The 24,488-nt window shown below is 38.4% G+C and overlaps 1 non-coding gene across 1 annotated transcript; it reads left to right on the forward strand.

Annotated features, from left to right (window-relative positions):
* Positions 1-3,969: 3,969 nt before the first annotated feature.
* LOC127197824 (U6 spliceosomal RNA) lies at positions 3,970-4,076 on the forward strand. Its single transcript, XR_007831785.1, has one exon. It is a non-coding gene; the product is annotated as a U6 spliceosomal RNA (small nuclear RNA).
* The last annotated feature ends 20,412 nt before the right edge of the window (positions 4,077-24,488 follow it).

A 24,488-nucleotide genomic window follows, 5' to 3' on the forward strand; every position in this document is an offset into this window, starting at 1 on the left:
CAAAGAAAAAATGCTATTACATAGAAGTTATTTAATGGTAGATATCCAGGGAGGCTAGAGGGAGAACACGGAAGGAGGGAAAGTGGTGTAATTCCATTTCAGTTAAATTAGTATGTTTTAGAAAAGGTGAGAGTAGAAGAAAAATACATAAAAGTTGTACTAGTTTTTTTAAGAATTCCATACAACGTATTTTGATCATATTCATCTCTTCCCCACTCTTCCAAGATCCATCGTCCTTCATTATCCACCACCCCAATTCTGTGTCCTCTTTATTTTACAAATATAAAATATAGTTTGTATTGCCCATTTGCTCTTGAATGTGTAGCCTTCACTGGATTATTGTCTATCTATCAGGGAGCCATACCCATAAGGAAAACTGATTTTTCCTTACCTAGCCACTCTCTATGGCCATTAGACCACTACCTAGGGGTAGGACTTTTGACCCACCTGCTGGAATTTTGCCTTGTACTTGCACAGATTTTGTGTATACTGTCTTGAATGCTGTGAATTTATATATACAACTCAACCTGTTTCTTTGCAGTCACCCACTACCTCTAAGTCTTATCACCTTTCTACCCTTTCTTTTACAATGACTCTTGACCAGTGGAAGTAGAACTATGTAATAGATACCCCACCCAGGGCTGAACAGTGCACTGTCTCTTTTTGCTTGGCCCCCTTTCCAGTTGTGTCTCTGATATTGTCCCCTGCAGGAAGAAAGTAGCTTTTCCAGTGAATACTGAGAATCTTCTTAATAACTTTAAAGGCAAGCCAAGGGCCAGGAGTTAGGCTTATAGTTCAGTGCTACAATGCAACCCTATGTGCCATTCCTAGTCTCAGGGAAAGCAGGAAGGAAAAAGAAAAGCCAACGTAGAAAAACTTATCTGAAACCAATTAACTATAAAAAGATAAAAGACTGGTAAGACAAATGAAGCTTCTTCTCTACTGGCACTGTGCCATGAACAGACGGGGAGAAACTGGCATTATAGTATACAGAAATAAAGCTAACATAGGACATTATTTAAATGGGATTTTCAGTTCATCGAAGGGTCATAATGACTGTGTACATTTTAAGATCTCTCATGCGCAGGATTGTGTGTAAATAACACAGACAAAGCCTTTCAAGCTGCCCATAACACAAAATGTAATGTATATTCAATCCTCATTTGGCCAAATATCTAAGCAGTCATCATACCTAAGGTGTTCTGTGAATTCTTGCATTAAAAGAGAGGACTTCGGCTAATGGCATAAATAGTTTTAATTAGTTTTTGAAACATACAAGTGTTGCCATGGACAGAATAAGAATATATTTGATTGTTAATAAAACAGTCATATTTCTAGTTCCCATGTGCAATGTTGCATGATGCTTCTAAACTGCGCTTTGATTCCAGCCCTTCCCATTTTTCTGTAAAAAGTGCAATCTTTGCCTCGTGGATTCTATGGAGAGTACTAGGAGATTGGCAATAAGTAATACTATGAAACTTATTTATTTCTGCAAAGACTGTATGAAATTCTGCTTATGGCTTAATTTCTAGAGTTATTTATTTCGTTGTGTCACTGTGACCCCTATTTAGGGTCACAGAGAAGAAAATATTTTTCCTATTCTGTCTTCTACTTAATTAGCAGTGAGTCATCCATTTATAGCATTAAAGTTTAACAATGATTCAAAAAACTAGAATGCAGTACCTAAAACGAATTTTTCCTCTCTAAATCATTTTTGTTAATTTGTATTAAGAAATTATATATGTACAAACTGTTTTCGATAAAAAAAAAATCCACTTTCACATTCCTACATACCCATCACTACATTTCTCTCCCAAATTCATGTGCTCTTACCCCTCAATGCTTCTGAGCCCTGTTATTGCTCCCTATATATACGTGGGTGTGGGACCATCCACTGGAGGATGGGCAGCCTCTCAACAAGGCATCCATGAAGAAAACTGACGCTCCTTCCCCAGCATCCGTTGTCAATATAACTCTCAGGGGAGAGCTGCAGCCTTGTGAACCTTTGCTACCTATGCTGGGATGACTCCAGCTTGAGCTTCAAAGGATGCGTCCATACAGCTCCAGCCTGTCATGTCTGACAAATGGTGCTTCACTTCAGGTGTCCGATATCCCTAGCTATTACACTCTATCCACTTCCCTTTCTAGGATGCTCCTTGATCCTCGGTGAGAGGGGGTGTGATATGGTGTTTTTTTACGGACAATTATATTAAGGAAGGTACACTTCCTATCTATACATGTCACACCCATAGCTAACTAAGCACAGTTTTTGCACACACATTTCAGCTTAGGATTTTTAAAAGCAACGTGAATTATGTATTCTTGAATTGAGACACTTCATTCAGTTAAAAGAATAAGCAATACCATTACTTGAATTTTTACTTATACCACTCTTGAAAATTATATTTTTCATAAAATTGACATTGCTGGCATCAAACAATGATCATCATAAGATTATTATAAATCCTGGATTTATACTCAGACTTGAAGAGGCTTGGACCCATTTATAATCTTTTCACACATTATTCACTAGTTGTGTTACCTTGTGAGGTTAATAAATGCTACTCGTTGTTAAGAATGAGATGGTCTACAGTGCTATGCCTACATGTACACCTGCACACCAGAAGAGGGCATTAGATCACATTATAGGTGGCTGTGAGCCACAATGTGGTTGCTGGGAATTAAACTCAGGACCCTTGGAAGAGCAGCCAGTGCATTTAGCCTCTGAGCCATCTCTCCAGCCCTATGAGCATATACAGGGGGAGGAAATCCCCCTCAGGAACAGTCATAGAGGAGGGGAATAAGGGGAAAATGGGAGGGAGGGAAGAATGGGAGGATACAAGGGATGGGATAACCATTGAGATGTAACAAGAATAAATTAATAAAAATTTTTAAAAAATAAAGAAATTCTTATGCAAAAAAAAAAAAAAAAAGAATGAGATGGTCAATTATGGTAACTGGAATGGCTGTACTTTCACTAAAAGTTTCTGTCTTGGCTCAACTGTGACATCTGTGAATCTTAGGTTTTACTTTTTGATATGTCAAATGAAGAAAAGTACACATAGCTTATTCATCTTCTAAACAAATCCAGAAAAGCTAGGAGGTTCAGAGGAAGTCCTTGGTGACATCAGTGCCTTGGAATCCCTTTCCCCATCTTATGATAATGCTGGGTAAATGCTCATGAGCCTTCTATGCCTGAGCTATACCATCAGCTCCAAGAACTGAATATGAAATTTTCATTTTGTGCTGTTTAAATCCTTTTCTGAATGTATGGTGATCTGTTTAATGGCAAAAATTGCTTTGTTGATTTAAATTCTGTAATTATTTGGATTAATTTTATATCAAGTATTTTTAGACTTCATTTCAACACACATGAACTTTTTTTCTTTCCCTCATATGTTGTTTAATACAATTATGCTTTTAAATAAACTTTCAGTAAAGCTTTGTATACAAGCTTCTCTTCATTTGAACATTTCTTTTTCTGATTGAGCTTGGCACAGAATTTGTCTATAGGTATAAATATACTTAGAAGGCAGTGTTATGATGTCATGTCACCATAGCTAAACAACTGTAGTAAGTTCCTCTCTAAACTTAAACCTCAGCTATGATACACACACAGGGATACACACACACACACACACACACACACACACACACACACACACACACACACTCCCTTATCCATTCTTCTACTGTTGGACATCTAAATTGGTTATATATGTTAATTATTGTGAATAGTGCTTGATAATGGGTCATAAAGATCTATTTCTAATTATTTAGAAACACCCATATTACTTTTAAGAGAAAGAGCATTCATTCCATCTTCAACGAGTACAATAGTCCTGTTGCAAACTGTCTTTGGACAAGAGCTACCTCTAGTAGCTGAGAACAATTTGCAGACTAATGCGGAAATAATTTCTAACTTCTTCAGACAAGAGCTCATTCCCCAGGTAAGAATGCAGCCCAGATGTGTTCGCTTCAGCAGCACATATACTAAAATTGGAATGATACAGAGAAGACTAGCATGGCCCCTGCACAAGGATGACATGCAAATTTGTACAATGTTCCATATTTTTTCAAGAGGCCACAGAGAAGAAAGCAAGCATCACAGAGGTAACCTTATCTAACAGATCCAAGAAATGGAGGAAACGAATATCGGGACTTGAAGATACAATCATAGAAAGCAAAACAACCATCAAAGAAACTGGTCTAACTGGATGTCTACATTTAGAAAAATGCAATTAGACCCCTATTTGTCACCATGCACAAAACTCAAGTCCAAGTAGATTGAAGACCTCAACATAAAATCAGAGACATTAATCCAGTTAGAGGAAAAACTGGGGAAGAGTCTGGAACACATAGGCACAGGAGACAACTTCCTGAACAGAACACCAACAGCTCAAGCCTTAAGGTCAACAATTAATAAATGGGACCTCATGAGGCTGAGAAGCTTCTGTAAGGGAGGAGACACAACAACAGAACAAAGCGACAGCCTATAGACTGGGAAAAGATCTTCACTAACTCTACATATGACAAAGGTCTAATCTCCAAAATATATAAAGAACTCAAGAAATTAAACACCACCAAACCAAATAATCCAATTGAGAAATGGGGCTCAGAATTAAACAGAGAATTCTCAACAGAGGAATATCAAATGGCTGAGAAACACTTAAAGAAATGCTCGAACTTCTTAGTCATCAGAGAAATGCAAATCAAAGCGACACTGAGATTCCATCTTACTCCCATCAGCATGGCTAAGATCAATAACTCAACTGACACCACATGTTGGCGAGGATGTGGAGAAAGAGGAACACTCCTTCATTGCTGGTGGGAATGCAAACTAGTACAACCCCTTTGGAAATCTATCTGGCGCTTTCTCAGAAAAATGGGAATAGGGCTTCCTCAAGACCCAGCTATTCCACTCCTTGGAATATACCCAGAAAATGCACTACCACACAACAGGGACATATGCTCAACCATGTTCATAGCTGCCTTATTCATAATAGCCAGAACATGGAAACAGCCTACGTATCCCTCAGTAGAAGAATGGATAAAGAAACTGTGGTACATTTACACTATGGAATACTACTCAGCTATTAAAAACAAGGAATTTACGAAATTTGTGAACAAATGGATTGAACTAGAAATTATCATAATGAGTGAGTTTACCCATAAGCAAAAAGAGTTAAATGGTATATACTCACTTATATCGAGATACTAGTCCAAAGGGTACGTCCCCGTAAAAAACTTTACCTACCAGGAAAGTGGGTCAGAGGGGAGGACATCCTATTGAGACTTTAGGTGTGAGAAGCCTGGGAGAATGAAGAAATAGAAGGATCCAGCGGGTCCTGGAAAACTACAGGCCGGTCTGGGCCCTGGGGTCCTCCTCAAACTATGGCACCAGCCAAGGAAAATATAGGCAGTAAACTTTGAACCCCTCCCCAGACTAGCCAATGGACAGGACATTCTCCACCATTAAGTGGAGAAGGAGATCTGACTTTCACACAATCTCAGGTGCACCATATTTGACCATGTCCCTTGGATGGGGATGCCTGGGGGCATTCAGAGGAAGGATAATAGGTCACCAAGAAGAGACTTGATACCCTATGAGCATATACAGGGGGAGGAGGTCCCCCTCAGTCACACACATAGGGGAGGGGAATGGGGGGGGGGAGTGAGAGGGAGGGAGGAATGGGAGGATACAAGGGATGGGCTAACAACTGAGATGTAATATGAATAAATTAATAATAAAAGGAGGGAAAAAAAAGAAAATGCTAAATCTGAAAAGTTCCTGACACACAACATCCAAGAAATCAAGGACACTGTGAAAAGGTGAAACTTGAGAATAATAGGTACTGAGGAAAAAGAGGACGCCTGACTCCACAGCCCAGAAAATATCTTTAACAAAATCAGTATCTTTCCTATATACAAATGACAAACATGCAGAGGAAGAATTTAGGAAAACTACATCCTTCACGATAGCCACAAGCAATATAAAACACATAGGAATAACTCTAACCAAGCAAGTGAAGGACTTGTTTAAAAAAAAAAAAAAAAAAAAACTTTAAATCTCTGAAGAAAGGTGATTGAAGATGATATCACATGATGAAGGGATCTCCCTTGTTCATGGATGAGGAGAATAAACATGGTAAAATGGCCATCTTACCGAAAGCAATTTACAGATTCAATGCAATCCCTATCAAAATACCTGCAAAATATTTTGAAGACTTTGAAAGATCGATTCTCAACTTCATATGGAGAAACAAAAAGCCCAGAATAGCTACAACAATCCTATACAATAAAAGATCCTCCAGAGAAACCTCCATACCCGATCTCAAGCAACAGTAATCAAAACAGCATGGTACTGGCACAGCAATAGGCCGGTAGATCAATGGGATAGAATAGAAGACCCAGAGATGAATCCACACACATTTGGTCACTTAATTTTTGACAAAGAAGCCAAATCTATTCAATGGAAAAATGATAGCATATTCAACAAATGGTGCTGGTCTAACTGGATGTCTACATGTAGAAAAATGCAACTAGATCCATATTTGTCACCATGCACAAGACTCAAGTCCAAGTGGATTAAAGTCCTTAACATAAAACCAGAGACATTAAATTGGTTATAGGGAAAAGTGGGGAAGAGCCTGGAACACATTGGCACAGGAGACAACTTCCTGAAAAGAACACCAATAGCCCAGGCCTTATGGTCAACAATTAACAAATGGGACCTCATGAGGCTGAGAAGCTTCTGTAAGGCAGGTGACACTGTCAACAGAACAAAGCGACAGCCTACAGACTGGGAAAAGATCTTCACCAACCCTACATCTGACAAAGGCCTAATATCCAAAATATATAAAGAACTCAAGAAATTAAACACCACCAAACCAAATAACCCAATTAAGAAATGGGGCTCAGAACTAAACAGAGAATTCTCAACAGAGGAGTATCAAATGACTGAGAAACACTTAAAGAAGTGCTCAGAGAAGTTAGTTATCAGAGAAATGCAAATCAAAATGACACTGAGATTCTATCTTACACCCATCAGAATGGCCAAAATAAAAAATTCAAGTGATACCGCATGCTGGCGAGGATGTAGAGAAAGAGGAACACTCCTTCATTGCTGCTGGAAATGCAAACTGGTACAACCCCTTTGGAAATCTGGTGTTTTCTCAGAAAAATGGGAATAGGGCTTCCTCAAGACCTAGCTATTCCACTCCTTGGAATACACCCAGAAAATGTTCCACCACACAACAGGGACATATGCTCAACCATGTTCATAGCTGCCTTATTCATAATAGCCAGAACATGAAAATAGCCTATATGTCCCTCAGTAGAAAAATGAATAAAGAAACTGTGGTACATTTACACTATGGAATACTACTCAGCTATTAAAAACAAAGGATTCCCAAAATTTGTTGACAAATGGATTGAACTAGAAATGATCATAATGAGTGAGTTCACCCCAGAAGCAGAAAGAGTCAAGTGGTATATACTTCCTTATATGTAGACACTAGCCCAAGGAGCATGTCCCATGAAAGTCTTCACTTACCAGGAAAGTGGGACAGAGGGGAGAACATCCTATTGGGACTCTAGGTGAGAGAAGCATGGGAGAATGGGGAAATAGAAGGATCCAGAGGGTCCTAGAAACTTACAAGTAGAACATTATGATGGGCAGATCTGGGTCCAGGGGGCCTCCTCATACTAAGACAACAGCCAAAGACAATATGGGAAGTGAACTTTGAATCCCTACCCAGATCTAGCCAATGAACAGGACATTCCCCACCACTGAGTGGAGAGTGGGGACTGACTTTCACATGAACTCTGGTGTCCCATTTTTGACCACGTCCCCTTGATGGGGAGGCCTGGTGGCACTCAGAGGAAAGATAGCAGTCTGCCAAGAAGAGACTTGATACCCTATGAGCATATACAGGGGGAGGAGGTCCCCCTCAGTCACGGTCATAGGGGAGGGGAGTAGGGGGAAAGCAGGAGGGAGAGAGGAATGGGAGGCTACAAGGGATGGGCTAACAATTGAGATGTAATATGAACAAATTAAGAAAATATTTTTTAAAAACAGAATGCAGCCGAGATAACACTATGACCATCCCAACCCTCCCTAGACAATAACAACCTATTTCCTGTGTGTTCTGGAGTTTTGTCTTTTCTACTTGGTTTTGGCCAGTTAAAGATGTAAAGGAAGCAAGATCATTCTGATCTTGTCAATGCTGTTTGTGAGGAGATATATATATACACACACATATATATATATACACACACATATATATATTTTTTATGAATAATAAATTTATAGAAGCCACCAAAGCACATCTCATTTAGCAACAGCATATGTTGCTGGCTATGTAGTAGTGTCTCTCCACGTGGAGTCAGCTAGATTCCCACCAGTTTAGAAGAAAAAATGTAGAATAAGCCATGTGAACTTAATTATAGGAAATGATGTCCCTTGCCGGAGAGGGTTACTTAAAGGCCTCTGGCATTTTAGGATCTGTGAAGCAGAAATCACATTCTCTAGGGTCAGTGCATGTGCTACGTGATAAGAAAGCTGTCATACCACAATGAAGGAAGTTTCTCAAAGTCTTCAGACGTTCTTAACATTTTCACTGTGAATTTTGTTCAGTCCACCACTAAATCCCCAGTAAATCATCAACCTGTGCTTTTCTGCTGAGAAATTGTCTGTTTCACCCTGATAACTCCTTCCCCCCTACTTGTTGGCATCTCTGGGAGCCACCATTGTATATTCCTATGAAATCAACCTTCTTAGTTCCCAAATGTGAACATGATCACAAGCTTCACCTGTCTGTGATATGTTTATTTCACACTATTCAATGAATGCTAGTGATTTCATGAAAAAGCAACCAACATGTCATTCTCTGTTATAGCTTAATAATTCTTCCTTGTGCTCCTATCTCAGATTTTCTTTATATATTCTTCTTCTCCTGGACATTTTATTTTTTATTTCTTAGCCATTTTAAATAGCTCTCTCAAAACATGAGGTTATTATGCCTCTTCTCTACATCAATTTCCTTGATTTCCATATCCATGATGGAGATTGATAAGTAATACAGAATATCAATAGTTAAATATTAGTAACATTCATACTATTTTATGTAATAGCTGCATTAATTTTACTCAAGCAAAACTCCTACAATATATTGTTAAACAACTAAATAATGTGGACCTTGTGAAAACTCATCACAACATTGTAAAAGATTGGGCCAGTGAGATGGCTCAGTAGATAAAGGCACTTGATTTCAAGAGTGACAACTGAGCTCTACAGTAGAAGCTGGAGAACGTATTGTCTCTATTAGCAGTGACAGAATAAACAACCAGAAAACCTCCGACACTGTTGTCCCCACCATAGCACCAACTCACTGGATCTAACTGATATTACAGAGTGAGACAAGGAAGAAAACCACACCTTAGAACCTCCTTGTATACTCACTAAAGAACATTCTACTCTGTGTTTATGAAACAAGCTACAATAATCCTGACATATAACCAGAATTGAATTAAACACAAAATAAAAATGTATTAGATGTCTAGGAAATTTCCTAAGAGGTTGAAATTTAGGGTCACAGTTTTAAATAAACCAAGGGAGACATCATGCAAAATATAAGAAAATATTGTTTTTTAAAGGAACAACAAAAAACACTGAAGAAGAAAGCAGTGGACTCATGTAAAACAAAACTAAATGTTTATTTTATACCAGAGTGAATGTTTCATATAATAAACTAAACTTCTGCCTTAGGAAACAATTAAAAAAAAAACAAATTAAATCTAAAGTAAGTAAAACAATTTTATGTTGCAAATTATAGTTGAAATAAAATTTTAACTTTAAGCTGTAAATGTTTACTACATACACAGGAAATAAACTGTTAATCTCATTATCGACTGCATATCTCATAAAATTTACACAGTTAAACTGCAAAAAGGTAGGTATTAACACTCACATATAATTTTTAAAATTAAAACTACACTGAGATATAATTCCTCAGTCTTGCAGTTAATCTATTGCTTACTTATTTTTTGCCATGTATAAAATGGGCAAAGAAGTCACAAAGGTTACCAGATACTAGAGTGGTCTGACAAATACCATGTGAACGCAAATCTTAAGACAAAAGATCCTAGCAATTTTAGAGATGATTCCTTAGCTGGGACTGATTCAATATATGTACAATGTAAACAGAGCTAAGACACAAAATTCATATTTCATGCCAATTTCTTTAACCAATCCAGAGCAGCATTAGACCAGAAGGGACATAGGCAAATGTATTAAGATGAGGATGGGAAAGGGAGGGTATTGGTTAATGAAAACCAAGGATGCAAACAAAGGTGATCTGGAAATATTCCATTTTTGTGAGCTAACTGAAATTATACTGTAGAAAATAATATCTAATTAGTGATTTTTCTCTGAAATTTTATCTGAGCTTTCTAGTTAATAGAAATGTCCTGCCTCTGGAGATAAATTAAACTGTCCAATGAGGAAAAAACACACTCAAAAAGATGCAGTACTAGAGTCACGGTTCAGTAACCCTCTTTCCTGTCTCATATCAGGCAGCCAGTTTGGGACACACTTGCCAGTTCAGAGATATTATCCAGGTCCAGGCCATCACTCAGGAATGGACCATTTGTTTCTAAAGTAAGATGTAAAAAATAAACACTACTTTGTACTCAGGTAAGGAGATCAACTTATCAGAACAATACCTAAAGGGAGTTACTGAGACCTTCACCCAAATATATATAGTGTGTGTGTATGTGTGTGTGACATTACAATGGCTTTAAGTTCAAACATTTAGGCAGAGGTCATACTAGATATTTCACTTTAACTCCAGGATGAATTTTGTTTCTCATGTTTACTCATATATATATATATATATATATATATATATATATATATATATATATATATATTCAAAATTTTCCACTCTCAAAAGCATACAAGAAAATTATTCCACAGACCTTCAGTATAGACTAATATACATATGTAAATATTTATAAACATTGGATGATGAGATGTAATAGACATCAACTAACTTAATTTATGGAATATAGCTTCCTTCAAACGAATACATTCCAGTCAGGAGGAGGTGGGATTGAGATGACACCTTTGGAAGAATTAGAAGAAGTGTATGTACAAATAGAAACATATCTATGTTCCTTCAGTCTCATAAACTGGGTTGGGAAGATCACTCATAAGAACAATAGGTTAGGTAAACAAAATGTCCTAGTTAGGTTTCTGTTGCTATAAAAGAACACTGACAACAAGCAAGCTGGGATAAGAAAGGATTTATTTGACTTACAGTTCACAGTAGATCATCAAGAGAAGCCAGGGCAGAAGCAGGAACCAGGAGGCAGAAAGTGAAGCAAAAACCATGGAGGAACATCACTTACTAGCTTGCTCCACTCACTTTCTTATACAATTCAGGACCTCTGAGTGTAGCATTACCCAGGTGGAACACTACCTACAGTGTGCTGGCCCTTCCATCAGCAGTCACTGAGAGGAAAACACCCACAGATATGCCCACAGGCCAATCTGATGGAGGTATTTACCCTATAGAGTTTCCTTCTATAGGATTTGTATTAACTTGCCAAAACTAACCAATACATAGACCTAGGATCAAATCTAGACTTGAAGCCATACGAGATTTTTTTCAAAAGCTTAGACAAGGCATCTGAAATTTTTCCATACCTAAATTTCCTTAATAAGAAAATATTTTTACTTTTACCTTTTATTATTTTATTAAATATTTTAAATGGAAGAAAGGCAAACACAACCAAGATATGCTCAGTAAAAAGTGTTTTTGTTCCTTTTTCTATTTTTTGCTGTTTTTCTTTCTTATTTTTTATTCACTTTACAGCCTGATCACAGCCCTCTTCATCCTCTCCTCCAAATCCACCATCACACACCCTACTCCCCCATCTCCTTTTCCTCAGAGAAGAGGAGCCTCCCATAGGTACCAAACCACCCTGGTACACAAAGTTGGAGAATCCAGACTAAGTGCATCCTCGCCCACTGAGGTCATACAAGGCATTCCAGCTATGTGAAAGGGATCCAAAGGCAGGCATCAGAGTCAGAGACAGCCTCCACTCTAATTGTTAGGGCACCCACATGAAGAACAAGCTGCACATCTACTACATATGTGTATGGTGCTTAGGTCCAGCCCATGCAAGCTCTTTAGTTAGTGGTTCAGTCTCTATGAACCCCCATGGTCCATGTTAGTTTACTTTGTAGGTCTTCTTATGATACCCAAAAGATATTCTACCATACCACAAGGACACTTGTTCAACTATGCTCATAGTAGCTTTACTCATAATAACCAGAAACTGCAAACAACTTAGATGTTCCTCAACAGAAGAATGGATAAAGAAAATGTGGCACATCTACACAATGGAATACTACTCCACTCTTAAAAACAAGGACATCATGAACTTTGCAGACAAATGAATGGAACTAGAAAATATTATGCTGAGTGAGGCAACTGAGACCCAGAAAGACACACATGGTATGTATTTACTTATAAGTGGTTATTATCTATAAAGTACAGGATAAACATGCTACAACCCACAGACCCAACAAGGAGGGCCAAAGGGAGAATGCTTTAATCTTGCTCAGAAGAAGAAATAAAATAGACATCTGAAGTAGATGGAGGGAGGGAACTAAACGGGAGAAGAAGAGGGAGGGGGACAGGAGTAGGGCTCAGGAGTGGGGAGGGGGCTAGGCTGGGAAAGAGAACGGAAATCAGTTGAGTGGCATCTCTGGGAAGGGAGAGGCTTCCAGGGGTGTTTTTTTTTTTTTTTTTTTCTATTCTTTTTTGAAGGACCTCATGACCAGGAGGGGAGTCTGAGGGTAGGAAAATATGGGTTCTCAGTCTGAGAAAGTAACCTTTTTTCTCTTTCCAGTCTCTCTGGTTGGACAGTTCCTACCACACCAACACAAATGACTCTTGTCATACTCTATCTGTGAAGTTCCTTCAGAAAATAGCACCCACAAAAACAAAGCATATTATAACATTGGCAACCTGAGCATTCCTGAGCCCAGTGAAGTTGACATGTATAATTAACTGGTACAGAATTGAAGGTGTAAGTTTTCATTTTTGATTAGACCTGATCCCAAATCATCACCGTGTCACAAACCATACTGAGGGTGATGGTGAATCATCTTGTTTTCTCAACCAAAGCTAAGCACTGCCATGTCTTATTAATATCAAGGGATGGTTCAAACTGAAAAAACAGAACTTGGGAAATGACAGAATTTCTTCTACCTGGGAACACAGGAGACAATTTCCTAATAAGATCACAGACTTACTGATAGTGTTAAGTCTCCTCAGTCATGGCATGAAAAGAATTGAAGAGGAACATCACGCCATGACTATTTTCAAAATTTGTTGCCAAAATCTAAAAAGAAAAGTATGTATATATAGGGTTTAAAGAAACTGATTAGCCAATTGGTTGTTCTGTATATCTTGTATGGACAAAGGCCTCACAATTGTGGAGTTAAACATGAAGCTTTGTGTTACATGATAGAGAAGTTTTCTAAGATAGACTTCCATTACATCAGACAGAGCAAACACACATCTAGCAGAGCTGCCCACAAACACTCCAACATGAGGCTTTGATGAGAAACAAGGAAAAAAAAAACTTAAACTGTAACTTTCATGTGTTTCAGCTTTTTCCTAAACTTTCCACATCAGAGATTGGGATCAATAGTTTCTGAGAACTCTTCACTGTCAAACCAGAGTCTAGATATGTCCTTTAGGGTGTGATGGAACCAGAAAACCAACAACAGGGCTCATCTCCCATTTAAAGGTCCTGAGCAGTCTGAAAGAGGTCTGGCTATCACCATCACCATCACATGCTCTCCTGGATCCATTCTGTGAGTCTACTTGTAAGACCTTCTGTGGAACCTTCTTGGTTCCAAAGACAGTGTTCTTGCCCACAAGTGATACTTAATCCATCCCTGTTGTACCTTCCCCAGCAGCTGTCAATGCTAACCTTCACATCTGCTGTACTCAGAGAACCTGCCCAGTGTAGGCAGATACTTTATCTGCCTCATTCTTTCTTTTCCTTTTGGGACAATAATTAGGTGGAAGTTAAATCATGAACTGCTCAGGTTACTCCATTTTATTCTTTCTAATACTTTGTTCATTTGCAGTCAGTTTACCTCATATAAGATAATTATGTTTCAGATTTCCCCCCACAGTACTGTTAAGCATGTCCACTATTTCCATGTGTGTGGATTTGATTTACCATTTCATGTAGTTTAATTCTCATTGCTAAAACTCTCATTAGGTCCTTATTTTATAATTTTCCTCTGAGGAGGGTCTCTGTTTTTCTTCATTATGATCCATCATTCCTATGTCTCTGTTGACTGCTTGTAACATCTGGTTCATCTCAGGATGTGTTTTCCTCACTGCCTATGTCTTGATTTTTGTACAGCACAGGCAGGGCGCACTGCAGCATCTGCCTGATATGATGCCAGCCTTCATGATGGTTGTACTATTGACACATGCTTTTGAGATTAGCAGGTTTGTCTCTGCTTGACTCTACAATGGATCTACTTCATTTCTCCTTAGCCTTAAGATGTGTCACTAACTAGCCAGCACAGTCCTTATTCATAACTTACAGTCATGGTGGCTTCCCCACTTAACGGCCGAAGCTCCCAAACTGATCACATTAAGTCTGTCAGTACTGCGTATCTTTGGATATTTCTGCTCATCTTTTAACCGTAAACCTGACAATGGCTTAGTGGAGTTTCAAGCAATCCATGCATAATCAAAGTCCAAGACAAAAACCTTGCAAGCCTCACTCCTCAGCCTGGACTCCCCTCCACACTTCTTGAGTACCACAGACTTCCGCTTACCCCTTGGATAGCTCCTCTACCTTCTAGCACTCCGCAACCCTCCAGCTCTTAGGTTTCCTGCCTATCAACCTGCCTAGTGCTCCCTCTTCCCTTGAAGTCAACTTCCCTGTGCCGTGGAAGTCAGAATCTCCAATTAGATAACCTGGGCCAATGTGGTCCTCCACTTAGTGATCCCACATTGTCAAGGATCACAGGGCTCTGCTACCTACTTATCAAGGACAGGAGTGTGGGTATCTCATAGTTTCTCTGGTGTAAGAACTTTCACGATACATAGACAGGTGTTTTAGTTAGCTCATTAGAACTGAATTTTGGAGTTCCCCATCTACCTTACATGAACAGACTCAAATTTTACATATTACTAAATACTTTTCCTTAAAACTTTTGGCAATAATAATAATAATATAACATTGCAAAGCAATGTTATATTATTAACAGTAATAATCCCATAATAAATTATTGAATTCTAAAAATGCCAGGTATCTTGCATATCACACATGTGAAACTCTCATTATTAACCAGAGATTCAGAAACCTGTAAGGTCAGAACTCTCCCCATTTTATTGTGAGAGAAAGAAAATACAATGAAATGGCCATCAAACTTTCATACACAGCTCAGTATCCAGGATGAAAACTAGGCTTGTTCATTCTCAAAGCCTTCACTGTGCTATCATTCAAGAATACTGAAATCATATGAAATTGAGAAAGGACACCATCATGATTAGCACCAGGAAAGAAGTATTAGGGGAAAAATTTTTAAAAGTCACAGAACAGAAGCATAACATTAATTAATATTACAAGCAGAACAAAATGAGAAGAAAGCGAACATCCCCAGGAATGCTCACAGTTAAAGAGATACCAGGAAAAAAAATAAATAAACGTACCAATTCATGCATTAAAGAGGGAAATTAATGACTATAAATAACCAAAAGTTGAAATGAATTTATTATTTGGCCTTTGAAGGAAGAAGCAGGGAACACAAATCCCTAAAATTGGATGCTAGTAAGGAATTGGTGTGAGATTCCCTGCTTATGAAAGATTTGTAAACCAGCAAGGGGTGCGCTATGGTTATTTAAAATTCTTAGGAGATTAACTACCACCTCTAGGGATTAAGGGAGCTTTGGGGAAATCAGTCATTTCTGGCAGGACCTTTGGGAAAATAAATGAGCCATGAGTCAAAGAGAATAGGCTACTGGCTCTGAGCCCTGCAGCCAAATGGCAAACTCACTGGCCTAGGTTAGGCCATTTATCCTCTTGGGTCCTCTTTTCTTCCACAAATCCAACAAGGACCCTGATATTATAATGTTTAAACATGTTATAAATCTGTGTGTTTATTGTTACTTTTGAAACTTTGATATAAATTCAATGTAAATTATTTCAACCAGGTGCATATTACTTACCTAAATTATGTTACATTATTTTAAATTTTGTTACAAAATACTATAGTTTAAATGTGTCTCCCAAAATTTGTAAGTGAATGGTGTTTGAAGTTGAGACCTTGGGAGATCATTGAGTCATCTGAACACTGTACTTATGCATATCAAAATCTACCTGTGTATTAATTGGTAAACAAGGTGATAGTTTATTGATTGTGGCTTTGTTATACAAAAGAGCAGGCAAGATTGCTGTTTGTGCCCTAATTTTATTCCAGATCCACATTCTTGGACTTCCCAGCCTACAGAATACATATTAACGACAGCTTTATTTGTTGTTGTTGTCTAGTCACAACTATTTTTTAATAGCTACAGATAAAGACACAAACAAATTATTAATAATGAATCCTCTTGGAGGGTAAAGCAATCACACAGCTAATCTGGAGACAACTAGTGTTGGAGTCACAATGGCAATGGTGCTCTTTCAAAAGTTCTTTTAATTACTCTTGATTAGAGTTGTGATCAAAGTCATTCTGGTCAATAGTAAGCCAATTGGCAAGAGGAAATAATCTTTATAGAATAATATGGGGAATCCTAAACAACAGGAGAACAAATACAGGATGGGACCTTCAGCCATCATCAGTTTCCTTTCTAAAAGCTCTGTGTGTGTGTGTGTGTGTGTGTGTGTGTGTGTGTGTGTGTGTTTGCGAGTGTGTGTGTGTGTTTGCGAGTGTGTGTGTGTGTGTGTGTGTGTGTTTGAGAGTGTGTGTGTGTGTTTGCGAGTGTGTGTGTTTGTGTGTGTGTGTGTTTGAGAGTGTGTGTGTATGTGTGTGTGTGTATTTGTGAGTGTGTGTGTGTTTGCGAGTGTGTGTGTGTATGTGTGTGTGTTTGTGTGTGTGTGTGTGTTTGTGTGTGTGTGTGTGTTTGCGAGTGTGTGTGTGTGTGTTTGCGAGTGTGTGTGTATGTGTGTGTGTGTATTTGTGAGTGTGTGTGTGTTTGCGAGTGTGTGTGTGTATGTGTGTGTGTTTGTGTGTGTGTGTTTGTGTGTGTGTGTGTGTTTGCGAGTGTGTGTGTATGTGTGTGTGTGTATTTGTGAGTGTGTGTGTGTTTGCGAGTGTGTGTGTGTATGTGTGTGTGTGTTTGTGTGTGTGTGTGTGTTTGTGTGTGTGTATGTTTGTGTGTGTGTGTGTTTGCGAGTGTGTGTGTATGTGTGTGTGTGTATTTGTGAGTGTGTGTGTGTTTGCGAGTATGTGTGTGTGTGTTTGTGTGTGTGTGTGTGTTTGTGTGTGTGTGTGTTGTTCTTCTTCTTGTTCTTGTTCTTTCAATATAAGAGCCATATCACTTCAGTCAAATTATTTAGTGCAGCTTCAGAAGCTATTTTTCATAGTTTGATTGTCATGGCTATTGAATATAGTGTACATGATACACCTGAAATATTAAATATTTATTAACTGGGTACCTCTGTTTTCCTTTACTAGCATGAAGATGTTAATATTACATTGTCTACATTTTTGTTTTCATTTCAGATATCCTTTGATTTACAACAGAAATAAGAACAGGAGGCATTAATGATAGCAATCTACACCTGCAAAATATTTTGAAGACTTTGAAAGATCAATTCTCAACTTCATATGGAAAAACAAAAAACCCAGAATAGCAAAAACAATCCTATATAATAAAATATCCTCTGGAGGGATCTCCATTCCTGATCTCAAGCTGTACTTTAGAGCAACAGTTATTAAAACAGCCTGGTACTGGCACAGCAACAGGCTGGTGGATCAATGGAATTGAATCGAAGACCCAGAAATGAATCCACACACATATGGTCACTTGATTTTTGACAAATAAGACAAATCTATTCAATGGAAAAACGATAGCATCTTCAACAAATGGTGCTGGTCTAACTGGATGCCTACATTTAGAAAAATGTAACTAGACCCATATTTGTCACCATGCACAAAACTCAAGTCCAAGTAGATTAAAGACCTCAACATAAAATCAGAGACACTAAATCGGTTATAAGAAAAAGTGGGGAAGAACCTGGAACACATTGGCACAGGAGACAACTTCCTAAACAGAACACCAACAGCTCAAGCCTTAAGGTCAACAATTAATAAATGGGACCTCATGAGGCTGAGAAGCTTCTGTAAGGGAGGAGACACATCAACAGAACAAAGCGACAGCCTATAGACTGGGAAAAGATCTTCACTAACTCTACATCTGACAAAGGTCTAATATCCAAAATATATAAAGAACTCAAGAAATTAAACACCACCAAACCAAATAATCCAATTGAGAAATGGGGCTCAGAATTAAACAGAGAATTCTCAACAAAGGAATATCAAATGACTGAGAAACACTTAAAGAAATGCTCAACATCTTTAGTCATCAGAGAAATGAAAAACAAAACAACTCTGAGATTCCATCTTACTCTCGTCAGAATGGCTAAAATAAAAAATTCAAGCAACACCACATGCTGGCGAGGATGTAGAGAAAGAGGAACATTCCTTCATTGCTGGTGCGAATATAGACTAGTGCCGCCACTTTGGAAATCTGTCTGGTGCTATCTCAGAAAAATGGGAATTGGGCTTCCTCTAGACCTAGCTATTCCACTCCTTGGAATATACCCAGAAGATGTTCCAGCATGCCACAGGACATATGCTCAACCATGTTCATAGCAGCCTTATTCATAATAGCCAGAACATGGAAACAGTCTAAATGTAGAAAAATGGATAAAGAAACTGTGGTACATTTACACTATGGAATACTACTCAGCTATTAAAAACAAGAAATTTCCAAAATTTGTGGACAAATGGATTGAACTAGAAATTATCTTAATGAGTGAGCTAACCTAGAAGCAGAGAGACTCAAATATTATATACTTACTTATAACTGGACATTAGCCCAAGGGGGCATGTCTCATGAAAGCTTAACTTACCAGGAAAGTGGGATAGATGTGAGGACTTCCTAAGGTGAAAGAAATATAGGAGATAGGGAAATAGAAACCTACAAGAAGAACACTATGATGGGCGGATCTGAGCCCAGTGGTTCTACTTGATCCATGGTACCAATCAAGGACAGACAATACATGCAGTCATAATCAAACCCCTACCCAGATCTAGCCAAGTGGCAGGACATTCTCCACAGTTAAGTGGAGAGTGGGGACTGACTTTCACACAAACTCTGGTGCCCATATTTGGCCATGTCCCCCTGATGGGGAGGCCCAGTGGCACTCAGAGGAAGGATAGCAGACTACCAAGAAGAAACTTGATACTCTAGCATCATATTCAAGGGGAGGAGGTCCCCCTTAGTCACAGTCATAGGGAAGGGGAATAGGGTGAAAGCGGGAGGGAGGGAGGAATGGGAGGATGCACAGGAAGGGATAGCAATTGAGATGTAATATGAATTATTTTATTTTCAATTAAAAAGAACTTTTCTAAATAATCTACCAAATTATAGCCATTAAACCAAATTTGTCATTTGTATGTGTACATGAGCATGTGAGCATTGTCTACCTTGCTGTCCACCTTGTTTTGTTTCTTGTTTTCTTTTAATAATCAGTTGTGAAAGCTGGACATGGTGACACATGCCTTTAATCTCAACACTTGAGAGACAGAGGCTAACATATCTCTGTGAGTTTGAGGCCAGCCTGGTCTACAAAGTGAGTCCTGGAAAGCCAAGGCTGATACACAGAGAAACCCTGTTTTGAAAAAATAAACAAAAATAAAATAAAATCAGTTGTTATGTTTACTTATTTCTGAGCATGTGGGTCAGGGCAAGGTGAGTATGTGCCAGAGCAAATGGATCTCAGCACATGTTCCACAGTCCACATGTCACAGCGTGTGTGTGAAAGTCAGAAAACAACTTACAGTGAGTCAATTTTCTCCCTTCACCATGTGGCATCCAGGGAGCCAACTCAGGCCACCTGTCTACACATCTTGCTGCACATTTCCTTCACTTTTGTTAGTTGCTTGAAAGTTATCAAGTAGGCTTACCTGAAGCCAAAGGGCCTTTGTTTCCTGTTCCCCACTCCTGAGTGCTAGGATTATAAATGATACTAGCTTTCTTTCTCTCTTTTTAAATGTTATTTTCATTGTTATCAGTGCTTCGAAAACAAGTGCTTTACTGATTAATTCTTCTCTTCCAGTCCCATTTTTCTATTTCTTTCCATTTAAAATTTAGAAGAAAGCAGTGTTATTCTCTTAGATTTCTTTCTATCTTTTCTTTTTTTTTTTTAACTGAAGAAAACAGTATTGTTCACTCTCTAACATTCATGCTACATATTAGAAATGAATGAAAGTTAATATAATATGGCCACACCTTGAAGGGACTTTTAACAGCAAAATGAGACCATATTAAAGAAAATAGCATCCTTGGGGTGGGGATAATATCCTCTGAGATGGTATTAAGTAGCGTTCCAGAAGACTCATCTCTAATTGGATTTGCAAAAGCAAAATGTTTTGACAGACAGAAAAAAGTGAGAGGAGACTAACACCAACAAGCAGGAAGTTCAGTGGATCTTAAAACCCAATCCTGCACTAAGTATGATTATAAAGTACATAGAAATGTCAATGGCTATATGAGGAGTCCATTTTCTTTTCATCCTGAAGGAAATATAATTAAAGAATAAAGAGTTAATGATGCTCACTTCATAAATCCATTTTTCAATATACTAAGATATGTCAAATGAACTGTTTGAGAGGGAAAACAACAATAATACAAAAAAAAAAAAACAAACTCATCAATTTTTAAGGGGAAGATTGGTAACAGACCAGAAAGGATGAAGAGAGTGAAGGATACACAAAGCACGGGTAAACACAAGTTTTCATTGAAATGTAGTGGGAAATGAGTGTGGCCTTTCTGTGTGAGTCCTTCCTGATGGTCCTGGCAAGTTGTCTAGACCACCAACTGTAGCCTGCAGGGTCCAGCCAATCTTGAATGGCTGTCTTTACTGCCATCCTTTAATTGCCTGGATAGTCTCCTAGGCTGCTGTTCTTCTGCCTCACTGGCCCCTACTGTTTCATCAGATCTCTGACTCACTTCCTCCTTTGAGTTCAGGCTAGACCTTTCCTAATTTCCAGATAGGTCATTGGGTGTCCAAAGTTCTGTATGTGATACCAAGCCCGAGCAAAGTTGGCCTAGTCAATTCCAGATATCCACACAATTACTCCTTCAACACTAAAATTGTATAAAATATGATAATTTTTATCAGATAAAATGATTTTGAACCTTATGAGCATATACAGGGGGAGGAGATCCCCTCAGTCACAGTCATAGGGCAAAGGAGTAAGGGGAAAATGGGAGGGAGGGAGGAATGGAAGGATACAAGGGATGGGATAACAATTGAGATGTGATATGAATAAATTAACAAAATTATTTTAAAAATGATTTAAAAAAGGCTCTGACTTGCCATTCAAAATTTCCATAGCCTACTCTACACTCAACTTCCAAACATTCACTGGATGCTCTACCCATCTGTATCTCTTCCTTTGAACATTCGATAGACTATTTGATTTGCTATACTATATACCTTATTATAGTAAACAGTTTTCTATCTCTTTTCCAATCCCAATGAAAATATAAGTCCATAGAGAGTAAATTCATTTTCATCATGTTTGGCTCACATAGGATTTATCTAAGAAATGTTGAATATAAAATAAAGCCAGTCATGTAATAAAGAACTTAGTGAATCAAATATTCAAGTCTTACTAACTTGCTTTATTTATTTAATTTTGCTATTTTGAGTTTGAGTCTCACTATATAGCTCATTTTGGCCTTGGATTTTATAACCCTCCTGTCTCCACTTAGCCAGTGCTGAGATTATAGTCCAGTATCACTATACATTGCTGTAGAGTGCTGATGAACAGAATATATGGCTTATTCAGAAGCCAAGAAAGGGCAAATGCAGAAAAATCTAGGCTCAATTAAGAACATAATTTATTTAGACTGAATAGGATGCCCCATACCTCCTATGAACAAGGCTAACTTTATCTTTGCATATGCTAACCATCTTTCTCCTGTGGAGAGCTCAGAAGATAGGACCTGTATCTTCTTTAAAGGCACACCCCTAATGATTCCACTCCCTTATGGTAGGGCCAGGTAGATTTCTCCCACCTGTGTGGCCACATTGTCTGACGGAGAAGTCTAGCACAAGGACTCCTGAAGGATACTGCACCATGAAACAGCAGCAGCTCTCCAGGATGAGTAATACAGAAAGACAAAAGCAAAGATGAACACACCCTCTCACAAAGACTTCAGCAGTAGAGGAAGCTCCCCTGAGACCTTGATCATAATCCAGAAAGACCCAAGTCAGCATCCACAGGACCATAAATGATAACTTTGTGTGGATTTCAGCCACAGCCATAGTAATGATTTCATTTTGCAAGAGCCACAGGAGATAGACACAACAGCCTCTGTGAATGAATGACAGAGGCAGCAAAGGTGAACACCTTTGGCATGAGCATGTGAATTTCAGTTGTTGCTTCCTGCACAGAACTGGCAGCATCCAGCTCACATGAGATTTGGTTTCAGACAAAGAATTTCAGAGAATTTGGGGAAATCTTTCCAGATTTTGGAAACAATATTTTTATGTTACTTGTTTTTAAATAGAAAACATATAGACAGAAAATAAATTACAAAGTAGTTTTGAATCTGATTATTGCTGTTCTTACAGATATCCTCTTCAGCTATTTTTATTTCTAGAAACATCTGTGAAAAGAAGGGCCAGATGTGGAAATAGCATAGAAAACACTTTGTTAAGCGGTACTCAAAAAAGGAATAAAATAAATAAAAACCTCCATTAATTACTTTGACTTAGGAAAGTGTGCAAGGAAACCTCAAAAATTGCCTATAGGAAATTATAAAAACACTGCTCAATGCGTAGTGTACTTTGAGATTATTATTTTCCTCATTAGAAGAAGAGCATTAGTGTGATGGAGAAAGAGTAGGGCCTCTGGGTGTGGTGGCTTACTCCTGCAAGGCTTGTTTGCTGTTTGAATGAGAAATACCTGCCACTCATTGGCTCAGATATCTGGACACTTGTTCCCTGATGGCGGTGATAGAGATGGCTTTGAGGAACATAATTGCTGCCCTGCCGAGAAAGTACATCTTTGCAGCTGTTGTTTGAAACTTTATAGTCTTGTCTAAGGCCATACCACCCAGGCCATGCTCAGTTGTGTCTGAGAGTTTAGTCTTGCCCAACTTAGTTCACTCTCTCTCTGCATTGAGTTTGTGGTTGAAAGTGTGCTCTCTCAGTTTCCTGTCCTGACTTTCTGCTACCATGCTTCCCCTTCCATTACAGACGTTCCTTCTAGAACTTTAAGCCAAATAAATGTTTTCTTCCATATGTCAACTTTAGTCACATGGTGTTTTATCGCAACATCAAAAAAGTAACTAACACGCCGAGTTTGGAGAGTCTGATGCAAGAATCCATGAGTTCTCATGAGTAGAAGACAAGTTTGAGCTACATAGCATGTTTAAAGCCAGACTTGACTAAATAGCAAGACCCTGTCTCAAAAAAACAAAATGAGGAAAAGAAAGGAAGGAACAGAAGAAAAAGAGAAGGAAGGAAGGAAAGAATGGAGATGAACGGGGAGAGGAAAAGAGAAAAGGAGGGAGGGAAGGAAGGATAAGGATAAGAAGAGGGAAAGAAAGAGGATGGATAGAGTAAACCCTGAACAGAAATATGATAGTGTTGCTGAGGTAAGCTGTAGGTAGGTGGAGGCTACATAGTCACCACATTCCGAATTGAAAGGGTTCCAGGACCACAATGAATCACTGTGTGTGACTGCACAACGTCCCCACATTCAAAAAAGAATGTATCACTGTGTGTGACTACATAACATCCCCACCTTTCAAAAAATGTAGTGCACAAACCACAAATGTAAAATATACAATTGAGACTAGATAGCACAGATGTGTGTACGAAAACAGCTTATATAAAACTAAAGAAGGAAGGAGCAGTTGTGGGGGTTTCTTATGGTAGCCCAAGCACTTAGGTAGTAGAGGCAGGAGACTGGAATATTAAAATAGCCTTGATTTCATAATGACTTTGAGGATGACCCAGACTACATGAGACCTGGTTCAAGAAAAATCACTTCAGAAATCAAGATGGCAACAGGGTTCATGAAAGTAAATGATAATGTCAAGGATTATACCTGGAGCAAAAACCACAGGAAAGAAGGCATTTTTAAAACAAAATTTTCAATGGAGAAAAATAGTGAAAAATAATACAAGTGA

Source organism: Acomys russatus, chromosome 1 (genome assembly GCF_903995435.1).
Source record: "Acomys russatus chromosome 1, mAcoRus1.1, whole genome shotgun sequence".
Classification (NCBI taxonomy): Eukaryota; Metazoa; Chordata; class Mammalia; order Rodentia; family Muridae; genus Acomys; species Acomys russatus.